This window comes from Gekko japonicus, unplaced genomic scaffold (assembly GCF_001447785.1).
Source record: "Gekko japonicus isolate JY-2015 unplaced genomic scaffold, Gekko_japonicus_V1.1 scaffold323, whole genome shotgun sequence".
Lineage (NCBI taxonomy): Eukaryota > Metazoa > Chordata > Lepidosauria > Squamata > Gekkonidae > Gekko > Gekko japonicus.
In genome coordinates, this window is record NW_015168661.1 from 630,765 (window position 1) to 652,226 (window position 21,462).

The 21,462-nt window shown below is 44.5% G+C and overlaps 1 protein-coding gene across 1 annotated transcript in view; it reads left to right on the top strand.

Moving 5' to 3' along the window:
• The window catches only part of PRKG1 (protein kinase, cGMP-dependent, type I), a 710,261-nt gene that overhangs the window by 623,446 nt on the left and 65,353 nt on the right, over nt 1–21,462 (top strand). The window lies entirely within an intron of this gene.

A 21,462-nucleotide genomic window follows, 5' to 3' on the forward strand; every position in this document is an offset into this window, starting at 1 on the left:
TATAAATAGGAACTCTCAGTGTGAGGCAAGTGATGCTCTGTATTCTTGGTGCTTGGGGGGGGGGGCAGTGGGAGGGCTTCTGGTGTTCTGGCCCCACTGCTGGACCTCATGAGGGCACCTGGTATTTTTGGCTGATGTGTGACACAGAGTGTTGGACTGGATGGGCCACTGGCCTGATCCAACATGGCTTCTCTTATGTTCTTATGCCAGCTCTGAGTTGGGAATACCTTGGAGATTTTTGGGGTGGAGCCTGAGTGGTGGGTGTTGCCTTCTGACACACTTCCGGTGATGTCAGGGGGTATGGCCTTCTGACACACGTCCGGTGATGTCAGGGGGTGTGGCCTTATGACACACTTCCGGTGATGTCAGGGGGTGTGGCATATGCTAATGAGTTATGCTAATGAGCTCCGGCAGCTCTTTTTCTACAAAAAGACCCCTGAGCATAACTCATTAGCATAACTTATTTGCATATACCACACTGGAAGTTTGTCAGAAGGCAACACCCACTGCTCAAGCTCCACTGGACTGTTTTGGATTGCTAGCTATTGGGGCAGGGGGGGACATGCAGATCTGTCCTCGCAGAGGAGGGAGAGCTTGTACCTGAATAAAACTTGGTCTTAAAGGTGCCATTGGACTGTTTTAGACCGGGGGGCTGGGGGGGGGCTCTGCAACTTACCTGGCTGCTTCTTGCTCTGATTGAGGGCTGCTGGGAGCAGGGGGTGGGGCTTGTTGCATGTGCCCACCCCCTGGGCTCTTTACTGCCGGAGCTCCGCTCCTGTGCGCTCCTGCAGGAAATGACCCCTGGCTGTCATTACAAAAAGGTGTACATGTGACTCTGATAATGGTCCATGAATGTAAAATCTCATGAACCTTCAAGGGAACCTGGGCAGACTTTAGGTTGTCTAAAGAAGCTCGCAGGTCCCAACAATAAGCTGATGTGCAAGAAACATTCTCCTATATTATGGTGCTGCTGGGTCCTTCATATTATTCACTACTATTAAGGGGAGAGTTGGCTGTTGCCAGTTCTGGCTGTTGCTTAGAGAAATCCTGGTATATTCACAGACCTTTGAACACAGAGCCTCAGTAAAATTCTAATCTAAACAAGTGGAACAAAAATAATAATAAAGATGCAGAGGTGTGCTTCTGTGCATATGGATCATGGATCAATATTCCCCAGTACAAGTAAGTGCAAATAAGAGCCATCCTTAAATTATTTATTGATTGATTTGATTTGTATCCCGCCCTCCCTGCAAGCGGGCTCAGAGCGGGTTACATCATAAAATTCATAATACAGCAATATAACAAATCAACAATTAAAATATATTGAAAAACCTATCTAAAAACAGAGACTGTATGAGATTCTCCTAATCAAATGAGCTAGGAAAACTGTACCTGCATTGAAGTTTGAAACAGAAAGACAGATGATGTAAGCATCTGCCACCAATAGGCTCAGTGGTCTTAGAACCCAGTGTAATAGAATGATTGCCCCATCTTCATTGTCTAATTCTGAAAGACATTTAAGGGCCTTCTGCCTTTTCTTGTATTTGGACAGTATAGGGTTGCCAGGTCCCCCTGGCCACTGGTGAGGGGTGGGGGGAGGGTTGACCAAGTTGGGAAACTCCTGGAGATTTGGGGATGGAGCCTGGGGAGGACAGGGAGCTCAGTGGGGCAGGATGCCATACAGTCCACCCTCCAAAGTATCCATGTTCTCCAGGGGAACTGATCTCTCTAGTCTGGAGATGAGCCATAATTCCAGGGGATCCCCAGGTCCCAACTAGAGGCTGGCATTCCTAGGACAGAACTTGTATCACTTGCTAAGCTGCTAAAAGATCTGAGTCCAGGATGGCACTCTGAGTGTTCAGTCTGAAATTAATGTAGGTGAAGAAGATGAAAGCCTACAAGGCCTGCTAGTAAAGGATTCACTATGTATTCACTATTCTTGATTTTCTTTGTCCAAGTGATTTGAGAGACCTTAACTCCTGCACCGAGAAAAATGTGATAACACAAGCCATTGATGCAGAATGTGTTCATGCGTTGGCAGGGTATCTATCATGGCCAACTGCAGAAACTATGCATTGCCAGCCCTTAGCTTTTCCTCCTTCATTTTCCTTTGTGGCTCATGAGTAACAAAGCCTCATACTTGGCAGCTTACTACTGACTTCCTTTTTATAACCTACACCTGCATTCAGCCAGGACTAAAGCAAATGCCTCTTCCAAAGCCTGTTATAACCCACCTACCATTGGCTTGGGTAGCTTTTTGGCTGAGATCTCTTTCCGACTAGCCACCGCCAGAGTATAACTAACTCTTGGCAGCACAGTCTGGACAGGGAAATGATGTCCGTGAAAGATAGGAATCCTTTCCTCCACTCTCCTTAAGTTAAAAACGAAACCCAAACTTAGTCACGTCATCAGTATTATGAACAAGGAAAAGAAAACACAGTTTGTAATGCCATTGTTTGTGCAGCTGGAGACTTCAACTGCATATTTGTTACTGGCATAAGAAGCTAATTTCTGAATGCTTTGTGCAAATATGAGCATTATGGGCTTCAGAACATTTTTTCCCCAGCACAATCTCTTTGAAGTACCATTGGAACTACCTAGTAAAACTGTTTGTGGATTGAAATCTTTCTCTCTCTGGAAGGGCCTTCTGAATTAAAAGTAAAATACAGCCACAGCTTCTGAAGCAAGAATTATAATCTCCTCTGGTCTTTTGAGATCAGTGGAGGTTATAATTCCTGCTTAAATGCAATTGCCTGGTATTCCTTTTAATTCTGAACCCCACTCTAGTAGAGGAAGTGTTCAGTTTTGCCTGAAAGAAGCTATACACAAAAATGTACAACTTTGTTCTTCCAGAATAAATTATGTCTGATTAACCATCTTTCCTACAATTTATTAAGCATTAGAATGTGATTAGGACAAACATTTAACATAGTTTTTTCTCTCTCTGTTGCAATGTACAGACCTTTAGGAGGCTATAAATGTAAAAAATAAAGAAGATGGGTATGTCCACAAGTACTCACAACAGGATAGATTAGGATAATTTGTGTGTGTGTGGGGGGGTTGTGTGTGTGTGTGTGTTAGGAAAAAGCCAAGATCTTCGACGTGGTCTCTGTACTTCACACCCATGGGATTCAGTGCGCACGCGCTGGATCAATCAGTGCTGTAGCAAGCTCTTTTAACAGATTTCCGCGCCCAGTCCCTCGGGCATGCGCAGGAACCCCACCGCGCATGCCCAGAGGGGTGAGCACGGACATCCCGCCAGTTCCTTTCTTACTGCCGCGTTGGAAAGACCTTTTTCTTAGTCAGTCCGATCGGTTCGCGTGTCTTGGCTTTTTGCCTCACGGCTCTTTGGATTTTTTGCCTCAGTTTATTCTTTTTCTTTGTTCTTCTTTCAAAAAAAACCCTTTATTTTCTGCTGAGGGGGAGGTTGCCACCTTACCTCAGTGGGTCTTTCGGGCTACCCCCCCTTCTTTTGTCTTCACTGTTTATTTTTATGGAGAAGAAGTGGGGCTTTTTTAACCAGTGCAAGGGCTGCGGGAGCAAACGTGCTCCTCCTGACCATCATACCCTCTGATTTTGTGCCTCGGAGAGTCTCACCAGCCAGAGTCCTGTCGTCACTGTGCGCATTTCTCCAATCAAACACGAAAAAACTGTGTTGCGTGCCTTAAAGTGGTGCTGCTTGAATCGGCCCTTGTTCCTGCCTCAGTGATGGAGGAGAGACCGTCTACATCGACAGCTCCGGCATCGAGGCATACCTCCGATGTCGACCGCCCGACTGCCGATCGAAGGCACAATTGTCCACTTCCATGCCAGTCAAAAAGAAGGCTAAGACAAGTAAAGATCACAAGTCCGCAAAGAAGGGCACCTCCAAGTCCCTTAAGGCGGCAAAGAAGAGGAAGGAAGCGGTACCTGCTCTGGGTGATGCCCCTATAGTGCCTCCCGCTCCAATGGCAGTATCGATATCGGAGGCTCAACTCCCTCCGCCGATACCGACCATCCAACTACTGGATTCCCCCATCCAACAAGTGGAGTGTCCGTACTCCGATATCGACACGGTGGAACTTCTAAGTCACCAAATGGGTGCAGAGCTTTCCCCCTCTCGTTCGACTTTGTCGGCATCGATGGTATCAGAGGCTCCCGAAGTCGAAACACGTTGGTACCGACATGCTTCTCGCAGCACGCAATGTCATCCTCCACGTCTCAATGTTTAATCTGTCGATATCGACGACCGAGACTACAGGGACGGTTCTCACAGACAGGCTATTGCTTTGTCTCCCAGATGTCCATGGAACAGAAGTCGATCCCCCCGAGTCTTCATGCCTTCTCCACCACCGATATCGTGGGATCAACAACAGTTGTGGTACCTGTACGGGGCATATCCACCATCCATGCCGTGATTGACTCCGGCGGGCTATTCTGATTGAGATCGCTATTTGTCCCACTCTGTTCACAGATCAAGGTCGCCCCACAAGTCCAGACCTTTGACATCTCTGTCTCGTCCTCCTGCAGACAATCCTTCCCACCATAGTTTGGAACCAAGTCATCCTCCCAACCCTCAGGTCACTCCAAACCCTGTCATTCCAGGAAAACCCATAGCCCGTCAAGAGGACACTTTGGTCCAAATACCACACCAGAACTCCTCTGACTCCATGGAGGACGACTTGGATATGGAAGCATCTTAGGCTCATACCTCTCCTGACCATAAATCTCCCAATCAGGATGTTGCTGAGGACTTACCCATATCCCCATCCGACAACCTTACATCGTATATGGATTTAGTCAAAATAATGGCCCACTCTTTAGGCCTCTCTGTTGTCCAGCAACATCCACAGGCAACAGATGCGGTTTATGATATAGTTCAGCTTGATACCTCTTCTACCTTGGCATTGCCTATGTCGTCTGTCCTTCTGCAAGCAGCAAAGACACCATGGCTAAAACCTTCGTGTGCCCCGGTGTCCACGAGATGACTGGACCACATGTACAGGGTCCAAGAGGCAGATGCCGAATTCCTCTTCTCGCACCCTCAGCCTATCTCTATGGTGATAACATCTTCCGCCAAATCCAAGAGGACTCATTCCGCACCTTCTGACAAGGAAGGTAAGAAATTAGATGCCTTTGGCAGGCTCTTCTACTCCATGAGAGCGTTAGGAGTCAAGGCCACTAATTACTTGGCCTGTATGAACCGATATCAATATACTCTCTGGGAACGGTTCTCAGAACTTCTCAGCCACCTCCCAGATGACAAACTTCAGGCAGCCAGAGTCATACAAAAAGACGGCATGGTGTTGGCAAAACAACAGCTCAAGACTACTAAGCATGTCCTCGAGGCGTCTTTCAGAACTATGGCCTCTGCAATAGCTCTCAGGAGACATTCCTGGCTCCACAACACTAATATGTCAATAGATACCAGACCTTATGTGGAAGACCTTCCCTTCGATGGCCTGGGGCTTTTCAATGCCACTACGGATTCTACTCTATAGGAGTTAGATAAAAGCATAAAAGCGTCTTGAGCTCTAGGAGTCTCATCCTCTGCAAGACAACCATGCCGTCCACGCACCTAGTCGAGGTCCTGGCAGAGGCTTACCCCAACTCATCAGTCTCCAGAGACACGATGGAGACCAAGAATGTCTTTGGGAGGCCAAAAGCCCGCCTTCCAGAAACCAAAATTTGGTTCCGGACAACAAGCTTTCCGCACCAAACAGTCTAAACCCTCCAAACAGGGTTTTTGACTTCCCTGTCACCAAGTCAGCTCAAACCCGTCTGTCACCCTTTCTTCAAAATTGGCGTCACATCACCTCGGACGAGTGGGTACTGTCCATACTGTCCTGAGGCTACAAAATTCAGTTCCACCAGAACCCAATACCCCCATCATCGTCTCCACTCCCCCTTCCCCACCTCTCCTCGAGGAGGTGTCCGTCCTTCTGCAGAAGGGAGCCATCGAACACGTACCACCACACCTCCAAGGGACGGGAGGCGTTCGACCCATATTAGATCTAAGGGAACTGAATCATTTTGTGACCTACCACTGCTTTCGCATGGTGTCCCTACAACAGATCATGCCACTGCTTTGCAGACACGTCTGGATGGCCACCCTCGACCTCCAAGACGCATATTTCCACCTTACTATCCACCCCTTACACTGCCAATACCTACGATTGTCCAGCGCCCCAAGGGTCTTCACAAAGACTATGATTGTGGTTGCAGCTTTCCTCCGTCTCCGAGGTATTTCCATCTACCCATATATAAACACTTCTGTTAGTGCCTTCCAAGACTGCCCTGGTCTCAAACGTCAAAGAGACTCTGGCGCTATTGGACAATCTGGGCCTACGAGTCAATCAGCAAAAGTCTCAACGAATACAGTACGTCGGCGCAATACTGGATTCGACAACATACATGGCTTACCTGCCCCATGACAGGGCAACAGATATTATTTCCTTAGCCACCGTCGTCCATACCCAACCCTCAGTCACGGCCTTCCAAATTCAGAGGCTGCTCAGCCTGATGGCTGCAACTACGTCAGTTCTCGTCTTTGCCAGACTCAAAATGCGCCCATTACAGCTCTGGTTTATCTGCAACTACGACCCGTCCAAAAACGCACACACTGTCATCCTGTCCCCTCTTCCCAGTATACAGGACTCATTACTTCGGTGGACTGTCCCTTTGAATATCCTCCAGGGAGCGCCCTTCCACCCTCCGTCACCCGAAGTCACCATAACGACGGATGCTTCCCTGACAGGATGGGGTGCACACTCCATGGGACTTTCTGTTTGAGAGTGGTCTACAAAATACTCAGAGACAGCACAGACTGCATCTTACTAACACCATGGTGGCCGAGACAACCTTGGTTTTCAACAGTCCTTGAGTTATCAGAAGGGATATACCATCAATTCCCTCTGGCTCATGACCTCCTTCTCCTCTCCGACTCCCCTCTCTTACATCACGACATACCACAATTGAAACTGACGGCATGGAGAATAACATCACCAGCTTCTCCACCCGCGTAACGAACGTCCTGTTGAATTCCAGGAAACCTACTACGCAGAGGTCGTATGATTATAAATGGCGGAGGTTCTGTTCTTCCCTTGGTGATGACGCCCCTCGAGCTGCCTCAGCAGAGCTTGAACGAGTTTTCGAATTCCTCCTCTCCCTAGCTGACTCGGGACTTTCCCACTCTTTGTTGAGAGTTTATTTCGCCGCTCTTTCAGCCTACCATGTTCCCGTTGACAGATGTACTTTGTTTTCACATCCAATTTCAAAACGTTTTTTAAAAGGTTTATTGCATCTCTACCCTCCTGTCAAGACTCCAGTCGCTCCCTGGGACCTTCCCCTAGTTCTCTGCCAGCTCACGAGGAGGCCCTTTGAGCTGCTCGCAACATGTGACCTCAAACTTCTAGCATGGAAAACGGCCTTTTTAATTGCTGTCACCTCGGCTAGACGAGTGGGAGAAATATTGGCTTTCTGGCATGATACACCTTTCCTGTCATTTTTGCCAGATGGAGTCCACCTCGTCCCAGACATCTCCTTCCTGCCAAAGGTGGTGTCAGAGTTCCACTTGCAGGCGGAGGTCTTCCTCCCTGATTTCTTCCCAAATCCAACATCAGCGGAAGACAAAGTACTCCACACCTTGGATGTAAAGCGGGCTCTCCTGTTCTATCTCAATAGGACACGCCCGACTAGACGAGATTCACAACTGTTCATCTCTTATGCATCAGCACGACTGGGCACTCGCATCATGGCCCAGCACCTGTCAAAGTGGATTGTGGGTCTCATCCGTCTGTGTTACCAGATCACCAAACAGCCATTGCCTGGCCCTATCAGGGCTCATTCTACCAGGGCTGTTGCGACTTCCACTGCCTTCCTCCAGAGAGTGCCAGTGACGGACATTTGCAAAGCCGCTACGTGGGCCATGCCTAATACCTTCATCAGGCACTATGCCCTAGACGTCCGTGCGAACATCAATACCACCATGGCACATCACATTCTATCTTCGGCTATGCAGTAAAAGACCTGCCAGCACCTTCCCTCCAGGTAGGCTACTGCTCACTAATCTCCCATGGGTGTGAAGCACAGAGACCACGTCGAAGATAAACAGGTTGCTTACCTGTAACTGATGATCTTCAAGTGGTCATCTGTGCATTCACACCACCCGCCCTCCTTCCCCACTGCTGTCAGCTTCTACATTTCTAATAGGGGTTGATTTGCGGCGATTTGAAGGAACTGGCGGGATGTCCGCGCCCACCCCTCTGGGCATGCGCGGTGGGGTTCCTGTGCATGCCCGAGGGACTGGGCGCGAAAATCCGTTAAAAGAGCTTGCTACAGCACCAATTGATCCAGCGCGTGCACACTGAATCCCATGGGTGTGAATGCACAGATGACCACTCAAAGATCATCAGTTACAGGTAAGCAACCTGTTTTTCTGGATTGTAACTGGCTTGGTTCAGACATTACAAAGAACGGTTGTTTAATTAAACACTAACTACCATTTAATGAATCAGTGGTTTTGCATAAATGTCCAAATTAGGGCCACTCTATTAACTATGATTAGTTGAGATCCATCAAACTAGGATCTGAAACCATAATTTAAAGTTGGTTTATTTTACACACTGTTTTAATCAATGTTTTTGTGGACATCTTGGTTTGTTCCCTGATGCCACCTTCATACACTCCCTGTCTACACAGACATCTGACCAGAGCAAAGGTAAAGAACCTAGCACTTGTTGAAGCAAATTGGATTTTGAGTCATTATGTGCAACCTCAATCCTGTGTTCACAAACAAGCCAAATATAAAATAAACTACAGTTTTATGTTTTGTTGAGCCTCAATGTGTCCAGTAAATTAACAATACAGAACCTACCCTCCTTTGCAGGTAAGGAAAAGGAAGGAACCAAAAGAATCTGGGGCTTCCACTTCCGCTTTCTTCAATCAAGGGAATTTTGGCCCAAACTGAAGGCAGATAAAGCCCTACCACCAGCCTGCCAAATTTCTGTCTGTCTGTCTGTCATCTATTTTCTATCAACTATCTATATGTATGTATATCTATTTATTTAAACATTTATGCCCTCCTCTTTCCCCAAGGCAGCTTACAATAAGTAAATAAAACATCATACAGCAGTAAAACTCCAAATTCTTCCCTAACCTAATAAAACCTGATAAAGCCTGATAAAATCTAAGAGAAGTCAATAAAAATTTAACTAGGCAAATATAAGAAGAACCAATGCCAAAGATGTAGGAGGCTGCTTCACAGGCTGTATTTTCTGCAGATTGCCCCCCCCCTAAACTGACTCACATTAGTAGACTGTTTTCTGTGTGCTGATAACTCAGAGAAGATGGAGCAGGATACCAGTGATCATGGGATCTCCTGAAGGCACCAGGGAAGATGCTGTCAGGGCCACAGAGAGGTAACCAATGCTCCAAAGCAAAACACTGTCTTGGGGCCTTCCTAATTTCCTCCTGCATCCCCAGAATATCAGTAGGCAATATAATGTATTTTGATACACGGAATATCAACATATGTATAAATATATTTTATTGTTGAATGCGTAATATTTAATGATGATAATTTCATTCATAGAGATGAGGAAATGGGACTGTTTTCACCCATTTGTCTTTGGTTCTTGTTATAATGGTCAGCTTTGGGGGCGGACTGATCAGTTTAAAGCAGAGGGTTCATGAGTTTAGCCTAGGAAATCAAAATAATAATACGAAGGTATCTTGAGTCTGGAGAAATAAAAATTAAAAATACAGTTTTTGAGAACTTAAATTTAGGCATGGCCTTATGGATTGCTCAAAATCTGACCAATCAAGATCTAAACTGTATAACCAAGGGGAACTAGAGGCCAAGAAGCCTTTGTTAAGAACTTGGCTGTTGCAAGAAGATCAAGGAGAAGGGAACCAGGTTGAACTAAAAGCAGGGAACCAGGCTGCGCTAAAAGAAACTTTTAAAGTCTACCAGTTTAGTTAGGCTTAGCTGGATGTATTCCCCCTTGTTACGTTCTTATCCAGAATGCACTTATGGTTTTGTATATGCTGCTTAATAACTATTTTTGTGTATATTATTGATGCTTTTAAAAACTTGAGTAAGTAGCTCAGTCACTGAAGCTTTGCTAACCACCCAAAGTCTAAAGCTATCCACTCTGTCTGGTGGTTGTGATTTGGGATGGGCTCTGTCAGAAACCTATAAAGTTATAATGAAAAGCCTGTTAGGTATCGGCAGCTAAGAAGAGGGGGAAAGCCTTCCACCTGGTGGCAGCAGCAAAGACCACTAGAGGAGAGAAGTAAAAAGGATGCTATAGATCCTGTTTTGGCTCACCTTCCCTCCCTCATGGTGCAGACTGTCATACAGACTATGACAATAACTATGAATGCTGATTCACTAGACAGACAAATAGGCTTCTTATTTTATTTTATAAGACACTTCCCTGCAGGTTAAATGTGAAAATTCAGATAGACACAACCTTGCTTATTCTCTAACCTTAGGCAATACGAACCAGTACCTTGGGAAGGGGGGGGGGGCTCAGCCTTGAGGGGCCCCGACAGTTTGCCCCTCCCCCCCCATCCTGGTTGCTCCTGCAGTATTTTGTGTCTTGCACCCTTATACTCTACACTAAATTGTACAACTAGGGAGGGAGAACCCAGGAAAAAATGAAACAGAGACTGTCCTTTAGAATGACAGGTCTCCGATATTAAACATTAGGTTCTTTTGTATTTTATTTTGGTCTGTCCCAGCTGGCTCCAATTTCTGACTAGGTAGCAGTCTACCACATGGTAGAATTGAGCTTGGCTGTTTATCCGAGAGGATGCTATATAACAGATGTCTAATGTTTCCCAACACATCTCGTTTATTTACTAGAACTAGATCCATAAACCTAAAGCAGTAGGATAATTACAAAGCTCAGCTCTCATCTATCATTTTGTGCTGATGAGTGATTAGAAGAACTGTGATGCCTCTTAAATAAAATGGAAAATTTAAACATAGGGCTTGTAATGTGTTTGCATCTCCCACCCTTTGTCCTGTATGTTATACAATTGTGTATTAGAACTGTGGGACTTGTTAGAGATTTGTATTGCCATATTCTTTCAGCCTGCCTTTGTCTAAAGTTGTTTTTGCAGATGTGCTCCATTTTAACAGCTATACCCTGAAGTGCCATTCAAAATTAACTATTTAATCATAGATGCACTGTAAAACTAGAACTTTGTATTTGTGGCACAATTGGATGGGAATGTATGCAAAGGGGAAATAACCTCATAAAATCAAATCTGCTATCACAGCTAGGAAAAGGATGAGATAGGACAAAAAGAAAAATTGATTCAGAACCCCAGAGATCTCTTGAGTGCCAGAGGAGGAGACGGCAAGACAAGATGACTCCAGCAGTGTCATTCTAAGCAGAGTAACACCCTCCTGTGCAATGTTCGCTCTGAGCTGTGCGTGTGAGCGGCTGCTCTTTAACATAGGAAGCCCCGCTCAGCAGCAGTCTGGAGCCGCACAGGGTCTTGCACTGCCCATAGCCCATTTTAGGATTACAGCAGTTATATTCTGTTTAGGATGGGAACTGCTCTGCTTAGTAGGGGGGAAAATTAGAGGGAACATTGCTCCTAAGCCAACTGACTTGGGGGCAATGCTGCTTAGAACGGCAATGCTGCTCCCCTAGTTTACCTGCTCATTCACATCCCCAAGTCTAAGGGGTTAAAAGATGTTCATTTTATGTGGGCCCTGAGAGTGATTAGTCCTTACAGTAGGCCCTCATTCATCAAAGGTTCTGTTTTTACCTCTAGAAATGATCTTTCCTTTTCCTGCAAGTGACATTTTTGTGTTAGCAGAATACCGTTTCTTGCTTTGCCATTTTTTTCACCTTTACAGAAAAAATGGGGGGGGGGGGAGGATACAGTTATCTTTCTTATATATCTGGTGACATTCTACTATGGTAAATGGTCCACTTCGGCCTGTCAGAGGCAGGCTAGACTCAAGATCTCTCTGGAGAGCTCCCTTTTCCTCTCGCCAGCAGACATTTCTGCATCCCAACAGATGATAGGAGGGTAATTGCTCATTATGCAGTTAAAAGGAGCATTCTACAAGGAAGAGCCAAGGTTATGGTTTTCTTCCCTCATGTTTACATTTCTCTCTGGATTGAGGCAGACTGGTTGAGGCAGATCATTCACAGTTTAGAGTTTCTTAGTGGGCAGAAGAGTGGTTACTGTTGGAATGCAAGAGTTTAGGAGCAGAAATTTACCGCAAGCCTGTTGACACTGCCCCAAGCATTAGGAGTGAGGAGCTGATCTTGTTGCACATTACCTCGTTTGAACTCACCGTCAGATGTATTCATCATATTGTCCATAGTCCTGTGAAAGTTGCTGTAATTACTGAAATGAAAAATATTTCTTGAACAGTATTTGACACTAGGTCTTTGAACTAAAGACAGAAAATCCTTTATCTACCCAAAAGGATATGCCATTAAGAAAAAGAGGGCATTATCTTACATTTGCATACAATTTATTAACATGGACAGTAATTAAAAAATTCTTATGTCTAACATTTGAAGGCAGATCATCTTCCTTTCCTTGCTGTAAAAAGGTAAAGGTAAAGGTTCCCTTGCTCGAAAGCCAGTCGAATCCGACTCTAGGGTTGCGGTGCTAATCTCCGTTTCAAAGCCGAAGAGCCAGCGCTGTCCAAAGACGTTTCCGTGGTCATGTGGCCGGCATGACTAAACACCAAGGCGCACGGAACGCTGTTACCTTCACACCGAAGTGGTACCTATTTATCTACTTGCAATTTCTTGCTTTCGAACTGCTAGGTTGGCAGGAGCTGGAACTAGAGATGGGAGCTCACTCCGTCATGCGGCACCCGGGTCTCGAACTGCTGAGCTACTGACCTTCCACAGCCTGCAGTTCAGCGTCTTAACCACTTGAGCCACCGCTCAATAATTCAATAACAAATGAATAATTTTAATTGGCTATATTTACTTGACTTTTACTAGGCCCCTAATATTCACTATATTTACTTTTTAATATGCCTGATTCTCAGTGCGATCGAATCTGTGGATACATATATCCAGAGACTGATGAACAAAACGACAGCTCTTTCTAAAAACCTGAAAAAGGCTCAGGTTTGCAGAAAACTTGGAAATCTAAAGAACAAATGAATAATAGCTGGGTTTTTTTTTAAAAAAAAACCAAATAAGAGAAGCAGCACCTGTAGCTTTAGGAAACACCCTCAGTGACACAACATTATTGCCAGACTTCCAGCCTTGCTTTCTGTCAGTAAAAGGCAGGGGGACGAGACAGCACCCTTTCCAGGGCAGTTTTAGCCTTTGTGGGAGGGCTCATTGAGTCTAGGACCTGCAGCAACCACAGGGTGAATTGCATGACTCACACAGGGCCAGCTGCTTGCTACAGTTCAACAGCAGTCACTGCAGAGAAGTCAGTGCTGTGTAGTACTTAGAGTTTCAGTCCAAGATCTGGAGACCCAGGTTCGAGTCACCACTGTGCCATGGAAACTCACTGTGTGATCTTGGGCCAGTTATACATTCTCAGCCTAACTGACCTCACACAGTTGTGAGGATAAAATGGTGGAATGATGTAAGCTGCTTTGGGTCCCCATTGTGGAAAAAGGTGAGGTATCAGTGAAATAAATATATATATAGATGTCTGAAGATGAGCAGCAGATAAAAAGACATGTTGGTTGGTAGATGGGAAGGAAGCAAGGAGCCAAGGAAATGAGAGGACATGGGGGTTGTAAGGGGGAGAGAAAGAGTAAATAGTGTGAGATACTGGGAAAGTAAGGTGCTCCCTGCAAGATTTCCCTCCACACAACCAGCAGCTGGCACCATGTAACTGGATCATAGAAGATGATGGGGGAGGGAAGGAAGTAAAGTTGAGGGGGGGCAGATAAACACAGGTTGGCTGTTGGTTGGGAAGAAAAAAAGGAAGCAGGAAAAGGGGAGAGGTTTTGTGTGATTTTAGAAAAGGGAAGAGAAACTAGTGGAGGAGGGGGAAATGGATGCCACACCCCTGCAAGTCCTCACATGTCCTTACACTTGCATCCCCTAATATGAAGTTCAACTGTCTATTATTTTAGCTATATGCCTTTCTCTAACCAACCATAAAGCATTGTATTGCTGTACCTTAAAACTAAATTTAACTAGTAGTAACAACATACTAATCTTGGAGTCCCAATGTATGTTTGTCCTCCTTATTTCCTCTGTGGTTGCAAATTTCTTAGTCATATGAAGGGACTTCAGTTTCAACAGATAGCTCATGAACGAAATTTTATAAAGTGTGAATCAAGACTATAAACCAACATTTCATATATTTGGTATTATACATGTTAACCACACCAAACATGTGATGTCTTCCTCTTCCTTTGGTAAGGCTTGTGGGCTTGGATAATTTTTGATTCCTTTGCTTCAGCTGTAAAACTTTAGAGTTAACAGAGACATTACTGTACCCAGCAGAGTCGGAGTAGAACTGGTAAAGGGTCAGTACAACCCACGTTGGGATCAATAGCCTTGACAAAACATGTCTTACAGGATCATACATGTGAGTCATGCACAGTGGATTACTGCACAGGATCAACCTTGCAGACTTTGGAGTAAGCCCCATTAAACTCAAGCTTCCTTCAGAGCAAACACTTGCAGGATCCAGCTGCACTGCCTTAAACCTATGCAGACTTTCTTGTGAGGAAAGCCCTATTCAACTCCAGAGGAAAAGAGCAAGAGTCCAGTAGCACCTTAAAGACTAACAAAATATGGGCATGAGCTTTCATGAGTCACTGCTCACTTCTTCTGAACATCTGGAGTATGCATGTGTTGTACAATCAGAGAGTCTTGGATTTTACTTGCAAGTAAATGGCATTGGGCTGCAGCCCTTTTTTTTTTTTAGAGTCCATATGGATCTCTAGGGTCAGGAAATGTACAAATCCCTGGAAGAAGTCATTATAGGCCCCTGCCACACGGCAGGGGATAAATCGCTCAAAGCGCGGCTTTCCCACTCAAGATTTCTTCTTTAGAACTCAAAAGGAAATTCCTCATTTCCCATGGGAAAAACCCAGACCTCATTCAGAGGATTTCTTGAATCAAATGTAGCAGTTCCAAAGCTTGGTATGATGGCAGGAGAACAAGTGATGTCTTGTCTCCAGAAGTGAGGGAATGCAACATGTCTGAACACGGAGTAACAGATTTCCAATAAAAATACATAAAAGGGCAACCAGTAGGATGCCAATCATAGAAGAAGTGAGAAGGGAAATTTAGAAAACCACTCTTACCGATTTCTCACATGCCACTTGCCTCTCATTCTGTGCAGGGCTGTCGTCTAAAGATTGCCCCGGATTATTTCGTTCAATTTTCCATTGGAGGTTTTGGCCCACAGCTATTCGTCATCTGCCCCGCATATTTAATTTAACATTACCAGCTTCAGTGGGGTTTCCTGCTGTTTCCCCCTCCCATTCCCCTCTCTTAGCCCTCCTAGCCCCTCCCTCCTTCCTTCCCATTCAATTTTTCCCATGACTCTTTCTGCAAACTGATTGGTCAACATGGTGGCCACTAGTCTGCTGTGATTGGTAGATTCTCTTATCCGGCATCAAAATGCCAGGCGCATTGCCAGCTGGCTTCCAGGCAGAAAATGGTGGATGCAGTATTTACTGCTATGGCACCCTATCTTGGAAATCACTTACAAATGCTCTGAAATAATATAATCAATGGCCCAACAAATGGATATTGGAGCAATGTTGGAAACTATTCATGAGACAATTCAGAGGGCTTATATTTCACTGCCTCATTATTTCATTGTAACGTGAGGGGGGGTTATTAAAAAAAGAGTAAGCCACCACGACAAGTGGCAGCCCTTTTTATTTTCCACGCATTACAAAATCAACTTAGGAAGTCTACAGCCCAAAAAAGAAAAGTGCCAGCCCTCTTGAAACAACCCTACTCTTTCCTCCAATCCAGCATGCTACTCCCCTTGCAGAGTACTTTTTTGATGCACGGAGGATGCTTTTCCAGAAACTAAGAAAAATGTATACTCTGTGTTATAAACAATTGCAGAAATGACCACTGCAACAAATGTGGATAATATGCATAAAGTGATGGTGGGGGCTTATATTTCGCTGCCTCATCAGTTCAGTATAACGTAAGAAAGAATGTTTTTTTTAAAAAAAATCCTGGAAACTTGAGCCACCATGGGGAGGGGCAGATGGAACGTGGGCGAGTGGGTGTGGAAAAGGAGTGTGTGCATTTTGTCTTCTCCCCGGGGCAAATTGGAAACTTCTCAGAAAACAAGGATCAACAAGACGTGGGGCAAATCGGGCGATTCTGCGGGTCAAAATGTGGCCACGCGTCTACTGGTGGGAAATTGAACAGAAGAGGCAGGGGAAACATAACAGCGAGCGTGGGGTAAACGCTTATGTGAAATCGGTCTCTGTGTTCATGGCATGCAGAATTCATTGGCTTCCCCCCTCAATGAAGAGGCACACTCCCTTGCCAATCCTCCTTCTGCTAATTGCTCCTTGTGTTTCCCTCTCTTCTTCCGTGCACATGGCAGGTCCTGCTTTCTCCCACTATTCCAGTTTCCTGCTCAAATATGCTGTCAGTGCACAATGTGCAGGGTGCTCAGATTGCTCCAAGTGCAGGGAGCATCTCCTGGTCCTGGGCCTCTGCAAAACATCCTTGCTATGCAACAGGGTGTCTATGGCTAAAGCCTGCATTTGAGAGGCCCCCTGCTGAGCCACTGGGGATAGGCCTCTGAGGCTCTGACTGCTCCAGTGACAGATTTCTGATGTCTAGCTGGTGCCAGAGAGAGAAGAGAACAGCTACAAAGAGGACTGTCAGGTCAGGTATCAAACCAGATGAAAGGCCATGGTAATGGGCATTGTGTGGGCTTGCCCTGCAGCAGCTGTTTCCAGTTTGTCAGGACTCCTTAAAAGAGATTTTCTTCAGTCAGATTGTAGGTTCTGCTCCAGGGGAGGTATAGGTAGCAGCCATGTGGCACTGTCCACTGTTGAAGTCTCTGAGAGTACTGCAGTGTCAAGGCCGTTTTCTCACTTTCTGTGTGTGGGGGGTTGTCAGCTTTTAGACTGGTGTCTCTTGCTGTCACTTCAGTATCTGTTCGATCTGCAGTGAACACCAGGTGATGTGACTTACTTCTATGCTCTATAAATTTCAAGTGCCCATTTCCATACATTAAACATGTATTAAGGGAAAGAACTCCCCCCCCCAGCTAGTTGGCAAACTAATGTGTATGTATGGGGGGGGGGGGCAGCCTGGCTTCCCTCATCCCACCATTACATAACTTTACACTGTCAGCACTTTGCAGCCAGTTGTCCTGCGAACTCTATGCTAGTCTACTCCTGAGTAGTACTGAAGGCAGTCAGATTCCTCTGTTCCTTCTTGCTGTTTTTATATGTCGTATCTGGGGAAGGGAGGTAGATCAGTTCTCTAGAAAGAATGCAGAAGATTAGGGACATGAGGTGAGTATTTCCTATTGGATTCTCTGGCTTGAATCCTACTTACTGTGTTCAGCAAAGCTTGTTGTTCCCAGAGCACTTCACAGCTATATAAGTTTCCAGTATGTCATCTAGGGATGCCAGCCTCCAGGTGAGACTTGGGGATCCCCCACAATTACAGCTCATCTCCACACTACAGAGATCAGTTCCCCTAGAGAAAATGGTTTCTTGGGACATTGTAACCCACTGAAGTCCCTGTCCTCCCCAGGCTCAACCCACAAATCTCCAGGGGTTTCCCAACCTGCTATCCACCACTAGTGTCCAGGTGAGACCTGGCAACCCTATGGGATCCAGTTTGCCTCAAGAAGGACTTTACTCTTTCTGAAACAGGTCGAGCGATACAATTTTTTTGCAAATGTTATGCCCTTTTACAAGAGGATTCAGAGGAACCTCTGACATAAAGAAGGAAATATTTTCCTAGAAAGTTCTGTAAGCAAAAGACAAGGGACCTGGAAGACACATCCTTCCCTTTACTCTTCAGGGATAACCTAACAATGATGAGATTCTTGCAAAGAAACTGCCTCACAATTCTCTTTCTGCTGAAGCAATAAGTTAAAGGTTGCTTTCCTTAGATGCTTGTATAGAGGATGGAGTATTGTCAGGTTCAGTAGCAACAGCCCTATCTGAGGAGACATTCTTGTACCTGTTGGGCAACAGTCTATCCACATAGATTACATTTGAGGCTACCTCTACAGCCCTAAATATCCTAGTGGGTCTTATTTTGCTAAGGTTTTTACTGCTTAGATGGATGAGCGGAAGGAGTAAAAAGGAGGAAAGAAACGAACCATCTAAAGGAGCAAAAAAGCCTCACCAAATATAATGTTCTATAGCTTAGTCAGTTACCTACAATAATTTTAAAAGGTGTACACATATTTATCAAATTATCCATAGCTTAACTAAACTTGAGAAGAAATGTCACCAAATGTTGTTGAATGTGAAATTTTGCGAAAGATATGAATGATTCTTATTAGGTGGATCATCAAAGAATTTTTCCACTAAGGTTTAATATAATGGTGTGGGATCTGTGCATCACTACTGAAACACATAGGAAGTACTAATGCCAGCTGCTAGTGAAGCATTGTTGCTTCTCGCTTGCGCTGTGCGTCTTGTACTGGAGGGTCTACTGCATTTCACCTAAAGAAGATGAATTTAGGGGAATCTACTCAGAATAAACAAGAAATTCATGGAAACTCAAGAAATTCATGAGTTTGGATAAGAGACTAGCAAAGGTTTAAGTATGCTAATGCTTCATTTGGTTGGAATGATACTTGGGATGCTGAGTGAAAATGTCATTCCCTGTGATCACCATGGTCAGTGACTTTTTCCATAACAGCCATGGGCTGGTGGCTACAATTGACCTGGACCTAAGCAACAGATTAGGATTTAGACCTATCCTTGGACTTTCAGAAGATTATGGTAGCATGGAAGAAGTAGTCATGTGAATTCAGACATCCATGTAGATGTTGCATGTGGGCAGCACAGAGTATGTGATATTAGAGAATTAAATAAGTAAAATAAACAGTGATGCTTTCTTCAATGGCATTTTTTTACAGGTTATGGTAATTAACAGTGTCATAAACTGCAGTTTTTAGGATGGTTTCAGACAACTTCTTAATCCATTCATATGGTGGTGATCTAATTTTACAGGAATCTCTTTCTGCTAATTAACAGACAATCTTGTGCTTAATAGCCACCATTTGATAAAAGCTTCAATAACTGGTCTGTCACGTGAATAGTGTGGACCTCTTAATCCTGAGACTGTAATCGTAAACAGAGATAATTCTTTTGGAAGCAAGTGCCACTCAAGGGGAGCACACTTCCAGATAAACAAGCTTTCAGATTAGGTTTTGAGAGTCACAGATCAGAGATTTAACTAATTTATTCTCTGTGACAGGGACCACAATTACATTAGTAATTTCAGCATAGCTGTGTGACTGATGTGTCATTGCAAGCAGAAAGGAGAAAATATCTATCTATCTAGTACTGCTCATACAGCTATCATCGTAAGCAGAAATTAGAACAAAAAGAATATTTTAAGAAGAAAATATTAAATATGTAAGGAAGTGCAAAAGCTTATTTTTTTAAAAAAAACAGCATGTATAACAACAAAATTAAAAACAGAACTATGCAGCACACTGACAAAACACCCTTCTTGACTGCGTTTCAAAGCTTTGTACTGTGTGTTCTTTATAATGTGGATATAAAGAGGTTTGTAAATTGATCTTCCATTTGGCAGCAGTTTAGCTCTCTCTCCTCCTTTAATATGCACATCATGGCAGGTGTAAAATGATCAATAAGCTACTGTGTCAAACAAGGTTATTCCATGAGCCACCAAAAGCTCAGTGCGATTAGCTTCTAAGATCAGATGCAATGCAGTGGTCACAGACACAAGGTTATCAGGGAGACCTAGTCACAATATAAACAATAAAAAGCAAATTTCCTGTAATTTCCCATCTGAATCTTTTGGAATACATTTGCCCAATTTTGCAATACACTTCTGCAGCTTTTCCAAGAAAAAAAAAATACTGTGATCTTTTATCCTGTATCTGATTTCTAGCAAAATATGGTATGGTTTTTGTCCTCTGTGCCAACCCCAAAGTCAGTATCGGGGGCCATTACAGTTGGCCACAGCTCTTGCCCAGCAAAGGGCCCAACCTCAACCAGAGCCCCTCAAAATACAGCTGGCTTCCATTGATTTGTTTAGTTTTCTGTGCATGCTCCAGAATTCATACAGGACAGCACCATTCTCAGAGAGCAAAGGAAGAATGACCAGGATAGGAGCTGGAGACGTCTCTGGATGGCAAGTTCCTGGGTGAAGGAAGAGACAGAAGAGCAATGGTAGCTGCTCAGCATATCTAAAAAAAGCTATTGTACGAGCTGCAAATGTAGCAGCTGCTTCTCCTCTTCCTCAGCACCACCTTTGTCCCTGTTGGATTGGGGATAGGGGGTGATGATCACCCAGCAGAGCAAGAAGAACTGTGTTTCAGTGGGCCCACCAATGATGCGGACAGGGGAATGCTTACTAGGGGGCTCACAGAAACCTGGAGCTTCACAATCCTCTTTTACTAAAAGAGAAAGGAAGCAAATGCTTAAGGAAGGTAACCATGGTACAATACGATAGGAATGCCAAATACCAGAAGGTGGACAGTAATAGGTGTGAAAATCAGTAGCAGTATGTCATTTTATTTTAACTGCAGCACTGTGAATCAATGCTGAAAACCTTTGTCTGTAATTACTTTGAGCATAACAATTTAGGATGGCTTTATGTGCATTTTTTGAACATGTCTGATTTGCATGATTTTGACGATCATGTTGGCAGCATCAGAAAAGTTATGTGACAGCCTGCTGCCTTCTGCCCAGCATGTGCATATTAGAAAATAATGTTTTGAATAAATAGATAAATAAAAATGCCATCAGTATTGAACATCATTTAAAACTCACATTAAAAAAACCTGTGATAATTTTTTCAACAACTTGAATTCTAAAACATCAATGCAATCTTTGCAACTACTTCTACATGCCTGAAGGGGGTTCTCAGCCAGTGTCTCCCCATCCCCCAGAATTACATGGCAAACGACATTGGAATTATAAGGGGATGGTGCAGGTCAAGGGTTTTTTTTAATCCCACTAGGCGCAGAAAACCCATCTGGGCCCCTGGATTCACCTATGGTAACTTTTATTTAAAATAAATAAATAACCCAGCTACTGAGCAGGGTCTAGCAAGTTGAACCTAAATCTGATTGAAATAAAGTAGGCCGAAGAAATCACAGCTAAATGTTTTATGTTCCTACTAGCTTTTTCTGAATTGCGAGGAATTAATCCTCTATGACCTTACAAGTAGTCTATTTTGGAATGCTTGGAGAACCTCTCTCTCCCTACATGGTGAACATTACTCTGTCGGTTCTGAAGAACAAAGGTTTGTGCTTGAAGGGGTCGTGCATACATCAAGTCTTTCTCCACACCCCACAGTG